Source organism: Eublepharis macularius, chromosome 2, assembly GCF_028583425.1.
Source record: "Eublepharis macularius isolate TG4126 chromosome 2, MPM_Emac_v1.0, whole genome shotgun sequence".
Taxonomy (NCBI): Eukaryota; Metazoa; Chordata; class Lepidosauria; order Squamata; family Eublepharidae; genus Eublepharis; species Eublepharis macularius.
The window spans coordinates 117,194,584-117,207,973 of record NC_072791.1 but is presented as its reverse complement, the minus strand read 5'-3'; the positions used below and the strand labels follow the sequence as shown (position 1 = coordinate 117,207,973).

The window sequence follows — 13,390 nt, the reverse complement described above, 5'->3', positions numbered from 1 at the left end:
TTCCACTACCTTGACTCTTTGCTGTGTTCCCTGCAAGTCATTTTGCATTGTTTCCATACCTTTCTTCACTTCTGCCAGCTCATTTTTCACTGTCTCTTTAACCTCTTTAACTTCCTTCACCAACTCCAGTTTCATGTCCTTGAGCTCTTTAATCATTTCTAAAAGTTTTTTATCCAAATTCTCTATCGCCGACTGCCACTCTTTTTTCGACATCGTGGGGCTTGCTTTGGCTCGCTCCCACGAGTCCACTCTCTTCCTTAGCTCCGTGGCGCTTAATTTAATGTCCTTTTAGTTTAAATGTCCCGGTCTTTCCAAAAAAAAAACCTTTTAAAGAGTCAAAATGTCGGGCGTCTTTTCTCTATGGTTCCTCTATGATTTTTGTAATCCAATATGGCTTACTTCCTCTTTCGCTGAAGCCGCGGCTCTTCCCCTTTTAAAAATGGCGATTCCCTACTTCCTGCCCTCTGGCAAGGGCCGCCTCTCTCCAGCAACTCTATTGTTGTTACGTACTTCCTGTTTCCCGACTTCCCACAGCAGTTCTCGCGATGGTGAAACTTTCTCACAGCCTGATATCTCCTTCTAGCCACAGGTATTCAAAACAATAGTTCAATTTCTTTAAAAGCTTCGTTTAACTTAGTCCTTTTTCTAATATAATTCTTGCCAGGTCCTCCCCTCCTTATACTGAGTCTGTTGCAGTTTAAAAGTCTACTTTAATTCTTCTTTACTTTAAGTAATCTGTCCCGTTTCAAGAGATAGTGATCTTTACCTTCTCATTCACTTTCCGTGGGTTGTAATCGCTGTTTCAATCTTAGATTCCCATCCGCTCTTCTTTCCCCTGTTGAAGCTTGGGCATAGGGGTCTTATGCCAACCGCATTGGCACCAGGACTGCCGCAGAGATTATAGCCGACCTGTCTTAGGGTGGGACCTCAAGAGTCGGGAGAGGATCCGTTGCATAGGACCCCCCCTCGCCCAAGATCGACACGCCCTGAGGTACTTGAGCGTTCTATGCCTGTTCTCTGCCTGAGAACAGTCGGCCGCGGGCTTGATTTGCCCCGCCGGCCACTTAAACGGCAGCCCGGTCAGCTTCACGATTAGAGCTGCGTTAGACCTCTATGGATCCCAAACCGGAAGTCATAAAGTTAGTCTTAAAGGTGCTACCGGACTTGTTTCTATTTTGCTACTACAGACTAACACAGCTAATTCCTCTGGATCTAGCAAACAAATACGTTAGTCAAAGAACAGTCTAAAGTAAAAACTCCCGAAGAAATCAGTCAGAAAAAAATATCAGAAAGTACTAACATGAACAAGCTCTGAAGCACAGTTCCTCTCTTCGCATCAGCTAATAGAGAACTGAGGGGGGGGGGTTGTTCCTCCGGTGGTCACATAGTTTCTCTACATGACCTAGGAAAAGTGGCCCCTAACAGAGCTCTAAGGAAGCTAAAACATTTCTCCGTCGGCAGGCCTACACATGCACAGTCCCAACGTGGGACTGCACAGAAGAACGACAATGAACCAGTTAAATCCCAAAAGTGGGTGCATCCCTATTTTTCAGCGCTAAAACTGTATAGAAACATCCTGAAGGTCAAAGCTACTCATTACATTTTAGCTGCACACAATATATGGCTTACATTTGTCATCCTGGAAAGTTCTAGTAGTACTGCTGGTAGACAGATTGCATCTTTTACATAAAATTCTTATTCAGAAATCAGTGCCCCAAATCTTAGTTTATTTTAAAAACCCTCAAATTTCTTCTACTTACTTGTACTTGTTCATAATTATTTAGCAATCCTTGCCTCTCCATGACTCTAAACACTTGAAATTTGGTTTTACTGGAAATTAAAATATTCCAATTCAACACTGGACAACACCGGTCAGATTACAGCCATTATTCTTCTGGGAATTTTCACAGTAAAGCCCAAAGATAATGAATGAGAGCCCCTGACTTAACTCCATGTCATCACCATAACCTGTGATGATTTTATTTCCAGATCTACTGGAAATAATTTTTTTCTGTTGACTGGTGCTTGCTTTCATGGTTTTTCATACTTTTCTATAATTCCTACCGTTGATCTATATTGCTGCTGTTTTGATGAATTGCTTATTACTAATTTTAACTGCTGTTTCTGTTGTTTTATTAACTGATTTTGGGTTTTTATCTTGTTGAGAGATGCTAGCTGTGTACTAAAACAAAAAGGCAGGACATAAATTTTCTAAAATAAAATAAATAAAAGCAATGTGTAAAGAAAGAACAAAGCACACGCTCTGTCTGCTACTTCCCTTTGCATCCATATAGGTTATGTGCAAGACTGGTGCCTGGGCAAGGAATAAACAAAACACCATTGTTGGATGGAAATAGACCACAACTTTATTGACTAAAGCCACTGGAGCATTGGCACAGCATAAGGATAATGCATCAAACAGCCCCCCACCACGTGAAGGTATGCACTCCCCAATCTGCCTGCTGCAATGGCAGAAGGTGTAGCACCGTCCAAGCATGACCCTGGCGATTCCTGTCACCCAGGGTGAAGCCTGCAATAGCCAGCTGATTGTGCATACTTTTCAGCTCCCCTCAGATCTCTTAAGGGACCTTTAATAAAATGAAGGGGGGGGGGGTAAGCCACCCAACCAACACAATACATTTCAGTGGATCCAACCCTAATCCTCCAAACCACCCAACCAAGTTGTGAAAAGCAGTAGATGGCACCCAGAGAGGGAGGGAAAAGCATCCCCTGGATCCAGCCCTATGCCCCAAAACCACCACAGGAGATGGGTGTACCACCTGATTCCCAGCAATGTTCTGACATCTGCAACCAAGTTGGGGCCTCACCCTTGCCCAGGCAATCCTTGCCCTGTGCCCAGAGGAAGGCAAAAAACCGAAAACAAAACAAAACCTTGGGCTCACTGCCAATCAGGCATTGCAGGGGAAAAATCCTTCCTGACCCCCCTCCCCCCGAGGGGCTACTGGTATGCAAACAACCCTGGGCAGCCATGCATAGACCACTCAAACCAAAAACACATGGGGGTCCCCTCCCATTGTCAGTCTGCAACTGCTGCCTTTAGTTACCCAATTCAGCCCACTTGCCAGACCATACAATCCCAGGAGCAACCACAGCACCTGCAAACAGAACACAGAGGTGTTAGAGCCTGACCCTTTGTATGCCCCAGTGTCCAGTGGCCAAGAGACTGGATGAGGACTGGAGGCAACCTAGCTTCTGCAGCAACAAGCCTGCAGGAATAAGCCCAAATTCCCCAGAGGGAAGCCCAGCAGCAGTCAGTCCAGCATGCGTGACAGCAATAAACTTGAACCCACGCTGGCTCTGAATTCTTTCATAAAAGCAGATTAACTGTCACGAAGCTACTGCAAAATGATGGGGAAAGAATCCTTAAAAGTCTCCTGTAGAAGCCCAAGTTTAAGATATATATGATTTTTTTCAGAGACAGAAAATTGGATCCTGATTTTCCTATGTAAGACTGCATGAAGAAAACTATTTACATCACACTCAACACTTCAGTTTTTGAATAGTCTGTTGTATCAGATTTCATGACATGAGAAACACTGGAATGCTTTTGTTTATATATAGAACTGTTTATCAACCACAAGCCACTCATGCCCTAAGTTCTTAGCCACCACAACCCGGCCCTCCAGTGCATGAAGCAAACAAGAGATTCTCATACACATCATTGCACACTATGCAATAAAGGTTGAAAGGGGGGGGGGTATACATACAAGTGCCAAGACCAAGGCCAAAAACAAAAAAAATAAGTACCAAAATCTTTAATAAAATTTCAAGAATTAAAAACAGTATTACTCTGGTTTCACTCTGCACAAACCAATGTGTTCAGTTATAACCACCAATGCAGAATCAAGGAAGAAAAAAAATGGTGCAGTGGGACAAGACATTTTATTTCAATAAAGGATCCCTACACATTTTGCATGCAGCTCAACAGAGAATCTGTAGGGTAGACATGGGCACGAATCGAAATATGAAGCAGATAAAAGGTAGGTTGGTTGCTGCGTGGGAAGGAGAAAAGAAACAGGGAAAAGGGAGGGGATGTGAGGGCTTCCAAGAGAAGGGAAGGAGGAAATAGTAGATGAAAAGGAATACAGGGGAAAAGCAAAGTGCAAGCCCATAAGTCATTGTGGGTTCCCCACTTGTATACTCTACTTGAAAACATGCAGATCTGGCATTCATCCAGGTATGCCATTCTCCCCAAAATTATCCTTAAAATGTTATGTTTATTTTGCACTTGGTTCAAGAAAAGAAGTTGGGTAGCTTTAGCAGGGAAGAGGGTTTACAAGAAAATTGCTGAAATCAACACTGCATAAACAGTGTACAGTGTTTTTAACAATATGCAAATGCACATTATAATATAGATTGCAATGACATAATCTGATAGTCTTAACTGGTTTTCATACATCATGTAGTATAGCATAACACCCCGAGACATCTTTTATACCTATCACAATATCATAACAACAAACAAGTATAGACTGACCAGTAAACCCAGGAAAGTCACCCACAGACACCACCCTAAACTAATGCTAGGAAGCATTCCATCATTTTAGTTAATGTCAAACAAAATAACAAGGCAAAAAAGGCCTCAAGGCAAAGAATGACCAGCCAATCTGATCTTGCACATATCCTCTGTGAAGGGGAAAAAATGCAAATATATAACATTCATGTAAAAATTAGCAACAAACTATTTTTGCCTAAATTACATTAAAAAAGGAATACAAAATCTTCATTTCTTTGAATTTGCCAAAATTATTGTACCACAGTAATGACAGAAGCTAACCTGCACAGATGCATATCCCAAACTGTAACAACAGGGGGCTAATTAACACTAAGATTCAGTACATCCTGTTTTAATTGGGAGCCTTCAAAAAACATCTCCTTTTCAGAAACATGCCAAATACATTTCATAATTTTAATTTTTAGATTGCAGAAGAGTTTCTTTACACTTCCACTAATTTTACATTTTATTTTTATTTTTAAACTTGAAAACAGAAAGTTAAAGGAACAAAAATGTTAACGTTTCTGAGCCCCACCCAAAATAAAATATAGAAACTGACAAAAAGGCAATCCTTTGCTCCTCACTCCATGGGCCATTTTCACACATCTTACTGGCTCCAGTGCATCGCGCAAACCTCCCACAAGGACAGCATCTTCCAGGCGCGATTTCACACGAGAACCAGGAAATCGCACCAGGAAGATGCTGTCCTTGCAAGAGCTTTGCACAACGTACCGGAGCTGGTAAGACACGTGAAAACTTCCCATATCTTTTTGTTGAACGTTGAGCCTGAGAAAGAAACTCACTACTTTCAACCTAATAATGCACTGGATCTAATGCACTGGATCTAATAAATGCATTGAAATAACTCATCCCTCTTAACTCTTTGGATTAACAACCAGGGCTATAAAACACATTTTCCAAGCAGCATCTCTACCTGCTCTTTCTATCGACATACCAATATCAACTCCAGTATGGAACTGCTTTTCACTCATTCACACACTCACCATTCCACTCCTCCAAACTCAACCATTCATATCAGTGGCAAATCCAAGAGGACAGTGAAGAAATGGCATCTATTTCCTTATTCCCAACTACTTCTCCTGTAAGAGCCCCAACCCCCATATTCATGTTATCTCAGCAAATATGGGGTTAGGAGTACATGAGAGCCAGTGTGGTGTAGTTGATAGAGTGCTAGACTAGGATCTGGGAGACCCAGGTTCAAATCCCTACTCTGCCATTAAAGTTTGCTGGGTGGCCTTGGACCAGTCACAGGTTTGTTGTGAGGATAAAATGGAGGAGACAAGAACAATGTGAGCCCCTTTGGGTACCAATTGGGGAGAAAGGCGGGGTATAAATGAAATAAATAATGTTGGCTATGACGATGTCTAGTATGATCCTTAGATATCAGCTGGTAACACTCAATTAAAGGGAGAACATAAGACTATCAAATTCTGCCCAATTCTTTTTTCTGCTATTTGTGGTAGGATTCATAAAATAGATTTTTTTAAAAAATCTAACTTAAAGATTTTAGGAAATAATACCAGGTGACAGAAATCTTAATACTATAATCATAAATGTTAAGAAATTAGAGATATTAATCAGTGTGAAGATAGGGGGTGTTATTTGTATATTTCTTTTTAGTGAAAAACATTGGGAAATTTCAAATATTCACAGAACTTGTAAAAAAAATTCTATGTAAGAGGAAGTCATCCTAACATTGTATACTTAGTACTGGCATTCCTCTGATCTGATTTAAGAATGGGTTTTTAAAGCCAACCTTGGAATTACCAAGATTACATCAAAAGACAATGACACCTACAAATCCAGAATGTAATGAAGTCAAAGCCTGATTACTATACAGGAATGCACAATTTGAATTGCACATCTACGCTGGATGATAAGGGCAACTCAAGCCAGAAAAAAGACAACATAAACTTTCATGAGCCATAGCTCATTCTCTCAGATGCAAGATAGAAATCATCCATTATTTCTTTGCATGCAAAATTGCTGTTGTATTTTATAGAGCACAGGCAACACAACCTTTTATTTCCAAGATGCTCATCTCCCATCTCTTCAGTAAACCAGATTTACTTTGTCATAATTTGTTGGAAAGGTATAATTAGAATGCTTCAACTGATAAATTTACCATTAGTATAACTCATCATTAGATTAAATTATATTTTTAAAAAAATCTTAGGGCCATGAGTCAGACAGGGGTACACCAATTACAGATTCCAGAACAGATGCTACCATTACAGTCAGGTGCATAATCAAATACACATGCTTGAATAGGTTCAAAAATAGTTTGAATATCTGAAAACAGCACTACCCTATTTTGGGAACAGGGAGAGTCTTTGGGGTCAGGCAGAGAGATCAGTTAGCTTTTTAATTGAGGATTAAATGGCAGTTTGTATCCCCCAAAAGGCAAATTTAAAAATCAAGGGATTTGGAGGTAAGTTTGCTCAGCTTCTAGTTTTAGTTTTTCAGTATTTCTGAAGATTTAAATTAGCGAACATCTTCACAAACACAAACTTTCAGGTGCAGAAATTCAGATTTCACACCACTCTGGTCTTCATAATCATGAAAACCTCAGCTCCAGTTATTTTTGAAGTTGTCTGAAATTCAGTCCTAAATTTTAATGTTAAGTTTTAACATGAGTAGCACACATCCTAGGGGGCTGTGCTGATATGAACACATAATTACTATGGGTGAATATTTCCCTATTAATATTCAAGAATCATCTGTACTTCCACATTAAAATAAGCATCCCATGTATAGGCAAGACTGGTTACTGCCAATGAGAGGACTAAAGTATGCAGCTATGTAATCTCACTTTCAGATCTTGCCAAACAATGTTGCACCGGGGGGCACAAAATGCTTCTTTACCTGTCTGGAACAGAACACAGCTGTATCTCCAAAAATATGAAAACTGTGCCAGAAGGAGGCATTCAGGAGGAGAATGAGAAGGTAAGTTAGAACAGCTAGGAGAAGCTTGTATCTGCAATAGACAGGAAGAAAGTACTCCTCCTAATGTTTTCTTAATCAAAAAGTTGGATTATATGTAACTCCCATGACCTAACTGGTTTAACCCAATAGGGCAGAGTCAGTATCTGGAGCCAGGCAGCTGAGAAAGAGGCTGATTGCTGAGGAGCTTGATAACATGTTATGTGCTCCTATCATCCTAAATAAGGTAATCAGTGTAGGCTCTAGTATATTTTAGGAATGATCTTGGTCTGACTAAGGAGTGAATGAAGAGAGTTTATTCAGGAACTACAACTTTGATAGAAAGCAGAGAAACAGAATAGATAATAACTACTTTACTAAACTAGGAGAGAGAGACTTCTGGGAAGAAGCAAGAAGTATCTTAAGAATACCAATCTGGAGATATGCAAGAAGGACAGAAGAGAGGCAGAAAGAAGGATCTTATTTTGCTATTTATCTAACTGTCAGATTTACTGCCCTCTGCAGGTATTCTGTCTTCTGCCTTCTTTGTACACAAGACATTGTATTTCCAACAATCAGAAACACATTGTATGTGAACAATAGTCACTAAAAGTGGTATGTGTGTGTTATATTTAGTTTGACATTATTACTGAAATCACAGAGCCAGTTTGGTGTAGTGGTTAACTGCAGCAGAACTTTAATCTGGAGAACTGGGTTTGATTCCCCATTCCTCTGCTTGAAACCAGCTGGGTGACCTTGGGTCAGTGACACCTCTCTCCAAGCTCTCTTGGCCCCACACACTTCACAGGGTGATTGTCTTGAGGATAATAACAACACACTTTGTAAACCACTGAGTGTGGCATTAAGTTGTTCTGAAGGAGGAGGAGGGGTGGTGGTGGTGGTGGTTGCAGGGCTGTAATTCTTAAGCTGAAGACAGAAGCTGGGTTCCAGTTGCTTCATAATCAAGAGGACTCTAGCAAAGGACCCTAGCACTTGGGGGAATCCAAAATGTCAGACCTTGGTTTCAAAGCCAACCAGTTACTTGACTGAACTTAAAGACATTATTAGCTGCAAGTTTCTGTTCTTTTGCACCTATAAGTTTGGGCTTTTTTTAAAAAAAAATATTGTTGTTCTGATTGTTGAAAGATTTAGTTTAAAGAAATTTTCTTAACTTACATGTGTGTTGAAAGTTTGGTTCCTAAATTAGCTCATATATATGAGCTGACATGAACTAGCCTCTTATACAAGGACAGACATACACACTTGCTTTATTTACTGTGTTTTTACCCCACAATTTCTCTAAGGACCACAGATCAGTGTACTCTGATTTCTTTTAATTTTGCTTCATCGACAGTCCAGAAGCCACACTAGAACACAAAGTCTTGTCAGAAGAAAAACGAAAGCACTGATGTTGTAATTGCCAAACAGCCATTGTGCTCCTTGAACCTAAGTAAGAAAAAGGCTAGGGACAAACATGCATCATGCATTCCTCTAGTAAAGAGCAAATTGAATCAACCAGCTAGCTAGAGATTAACAAACACTCCATGACCTTGTTTGAAGCAAGCACTAAAAGAAGTACACTTCACAGTTCATTAATGCACAAATCCCATTAACATCATGCGAGAAGTGCAGGATATTATCAACATCTGAAAATTTCTGAAAGCCGACCTCAGAAACAACTTAATGATCACTTGTACTACTGCATGTTTCATTGACTTCAGTGATGTTAGCAGCCTTTAATGCTAATATAATAAAACTGGGGTCTGGAATGAGATTATCTCAATCTCGTATCTACATTATCTGCAAACTTTCATTTCCAAAACAGAATCATGGTGAAGAGCACATTCATTTCAAAATGCATCTCTATCATTTATTTACATAATAATACATAAACCAATTAAGAACAATTAAAAACATTGGTAGCTATCATATGGCACAGCATTAACAGGCGTATGCGCTTTGGGTTTCCAATTCAGGTATTTTACCCGAAATGGCCCCATTCAGAAGGATTTGGGACTTCCAAAGTGGCCCAGCATTGCTGGGCCGATTTGGAAATCACAAAGCAAAGCTTACCGAAGCGATTTGTATCGCTTTGGGAAGCTTCGGGCACAGCACTTTTCTATCTGTTTGCATTTGCATACGCAAACAACAAGAAAAGTTCCCGCTCCGCTGCTTTTTTCACCTTATGTAAGGGGAAGGAGGGGATTCCCTCCTCCCCCTCCCATTGGGTGAAATAAGTGGCGAGGTGGAAAGTTTAAACCTACACTTTTCTTGCTGCTTGCAAGTGGCTAGAAAAGTGTAGGTTTAAACCTACCACACCACCATTCCCTTCATCCGCTGCGGCAGGGGCCAGGAGATTCCCTGGCTGCTCTCACAGCAGGTCAAGTGAGCCATTTCCTTCGCCTGCTGTGGTAGGGCCGGGGTATTCCCTGGCCCATTACACAGCAGATGAATTGAGCGCTCGGCGGCAGGGCTGCAGGCTTAAGCCGACAGCCTGTCGCTTCCTTCACCCTCTGTGGCAGGGGTCAGGGGATTCCCTGGCTGCTCCCGCACTGGGCCACATGAGCAGGAATAGGTTTAAACCTACACTTTTCTAGCCGCTTGCAAGTGGCTAGAAAACTGTAGGTTTAAACTTCCCACCCTGCCACATTTTTCACCCGATGAGAGGGGGAGGAGGGAATCCTCTCCTCCCCCTCCCATTGGGTAAAATAAGCGGCAGGGCTGGAAGTTTAAAAGCTTTCCGGTGTGCTCCAAATCTGTACGGAGCATACTGAAGCCAGTCAATAAGCAATTTCCGAAGCAGCTTATTTCCAACTTTTCCCCCCACTTTTGAAATTCCGAAGCAAGAAAACTGAACCCCTAAACATTAAACAAAAAACACGTTATATACAATGCAAGGTGAAGGTTTCACAATGTGATCCTAAACAGATTTATACCCTTGCAAATGGTTTTAAAAGGGTGTTACTCTGTTTAAGATTGCACAATTGACCTACCAGTTGTATATGCCAAAAAGGCAGTAAAAATTAATTGGGAATTTCCTGGTAGATTTTAATGTAGGTATTCAGAAGTTATCATAAATAAAATTCGAAAGTGTATTTTGCCTCTCCTGATCATTATGCTCCAGTTAGGTATATACCTGGTCTCTTCACATGTATTGCAGCTACATTACAATCCGTGATATCAATTGGCAGTGTAAGAGCTATTTCTCTTATTCTAGAGTTCTAAAGGGTAGCCATGTTACTCTATTAAGTTGAAGTCCTGTGGCACTTTAAAGACCAACACATTTAATTCCAGCATAAATGTTTGTGAGTCAGAGCTTACTACACAAGAACCATAAAATGTTTAACCATACCATATATTTTTATATTTACATTAGACTATATAACACTTAAATTTGTATCTCCGTCAATTTGCAGCTAGTAAGAATGCTTACTGGAATACAAATATGGTTTGAGAAAACAGTAAAACTAGAATGTGTCAGTTTATGGATTCTACATCATAAAATGTGTGCTTTCTAACTTTAGTTATCTTGATGCAGTCAAGCTTATTTATCGCAGTTTAATTGGTGCACTCTGATCACATCTCAATCTTAAATATAAAAGTAAAGGTAGTCCCCTGTGCAAGCACTGAGTCATTACTGACCCATGGGGGGGGGGGGCGTCGCATCACGACATTTTCTTAAATATATTTGGCAGAAAATAGCTACAGATCAGTTTACCTCCATAAACATGGGTACAAGCAAAGTTGTCCACTAGACTTCTCATATAACAGTTTAAGTAAAAAGGAGTATAAAAATGCATAGGCCATTTAGAAAAGCATCATGTACTGCAGAAATGCCAACAACAAGACAATCCAAACGGGTAAGTTTGCAGCTTGATCCTACATGTATTTACTCAGAAATAAGACACATTGCATTCTATGGACCCTACTCCAAGTACATGCATACAGGATCCCAGTTTTGCACATTTCTAGAAGAAAATACCACTGAATATGGAGGAACTGGGCTGTTGTCTAAATCCACCCAAAGTACATTGTCAGGAATCAAGTTCTATTAAAACCAATGCAATTTACTTTCATTTAAACATCTGACTACCAGCTTATTTAGCCTCCTTTGTTGAGAGCATCCTATGCACATATGATTAGAATCCATACCTCAATTTCTTCACAAGCCAGATGGTTCAAAATGCCACTGACTGAATATTACTGCAAGAACATACAAAATTTAGTTAAATCCACAATTTCATGATGACCTGTGAGGGTAGAAAGGTTGGATAAAAATCATTTTAATATAATAACTTAAAATAAAAATGTCAGTATGAGACTGAATATCCAAAACTGATGTTTTCACACAGCTAGTGTGTAGTTTACGATAGGCCTCCTGGAAAATCTAAACACAGGCAAAGCTATGTATACCACCCAAGCGGGTGTATTTCTAAATGCAAATTACCCAGATCAAGTTAATTATTCTGTTAGCAAACAGTTTGTAAAAATGGTTTTATTATGCCATATGGGACTAATACCTGCAATTCCCGAACACATAATGGAGGAAATCAGATTTGCTTAGCAGACTTGTTGATTTCAATCAGGATTAAGATGCAGATTGCAACATTTACTTGTTTAAAGACTATAAACACACTTCCACCTCGATATTTATTTGAAACTAAGCCCTACTAATTTCAAACATAGTTTAATTTGAGTCAAGCTTCATTAGAATATAGTAGAAACTGATCACTGCCAGGAGAAGGAATTAGAATGTGTTGAGAAAGCAAGAGCCTGCTATGCTTCGGACCATGAGCAACAATTCTTTCATCAGAACCACATGCTGGGCGTTAAAAGGAAATGTTTAAAAGTCTGGGAATTACACACCGATTTGACCTATAGTATGCCTCTTTCAAAAAATTAAGCACTAGCTTCAACAGGTACATCCTAGTAAAAGTGCAATTCTAAACAAATTGACTAGGGACATGTTTACTCAGAAAACCCAGCTAACTTTAATGGGGCCTTTTGCATACTTCAAAATACACACATGATCCGACTGCAAGGAGCCCTGAATATACTACTTACTTTTAAGGAAGTATATTTACGAATGTGCTGCAAACACGATGAACGCCAATTCTGAGAAACATTACATCGCTAAACAAAACGCAAAAGAAAAACAAGTCCCACTGTCTGGAATAGCCCTAAGTAAGTGTTTCGGATCACAGCTTTGAAGAACGCCCCCTGCCCTCTCAACACACACACCAAATGCGTAGTTTCCTCCCTTCACAGGACAATATGAGCGAATAAACCTCTCGATTCACACCGCTGGGCGAAGGCATCAGAGCGCGCCGCCAGCGAATCGCCAAAGTACAGGAAGAGACTCAGGTGCAGAGACGCGCGCCGTCCTCTGCCGCGCAGCCGACTGACGAAAGCGAGGGTCTCTCCGCGCTGTCCCGCAGCGCCCCTTCCCGCCCGAGCCAGGCAGAGTCGTCCTCGGGATCGCCCCAAAAGCGCCCGCTCCGTTTCCCTCACGGCAACCTTCGCTACTCTGCCGCTGAAAGCCACAGGTACGGCGTCACTGACCTGAGCGGCGATGATGTCCCGCGCCGCTGCGCTCCGAGGGGAACTCCCCCCTTTTTCCCGCGCAAGAAGAGAGAGAGGGGGGAAGAAAGCGCGGAGCCTCCTCGGCACCTGGCGTAAGAACTCCACACCGCCAGAGCCGGTCGGCGCCTCTCATACTCCGCCGGTCGCTCCTGCGCCCCTCGCCGACGGCGCGGCAGCCATTGGCTCTGGAGACGGGACCGGCAGGCAGCGATGCCTCCCACGTGATTGCCAAGGCAGGAGGGAAGGGGGTGCGGGTGCTGGAGCGTCTTCGGCTGGCCGGTGACTTTCAGGCAAGGGAGCCGCTGGACTACGGGGCGGGCGCATTGCTAACGAGTGTCATTTCTTGAG

At 41.4% G+C, this 13,390-nt stretch overlaps 1 protein-coding gene across 3 annotated transcripts in view; it reads right to left on the bottom strand.

The window, feature by feature from the left end:
- The window catches only part of PPFIBP2 (PPFIA binding protein 2), a 189,926-nt gene extending 176,658 nt beyond the window's left edge, over window positions 1-13,268 (bottom strand). For 2 of the 3 annotated variants that reach the window (XM_054972944.1, XM_054972946.1), the window contains exon 1: window positions 13,022-13,268. The gene's annotated coding sequence lies outside the window, so the exon portion shown is untranslated. The remainder of the gene's footprint in view (window positions 1-13,021) is intronic. The other variant, XM_054972945.1, reaches the window with a different exon arrangement.
- Between the last annotated feature and the right edge of the window lie 122 nt (window positions 13,269-13,390).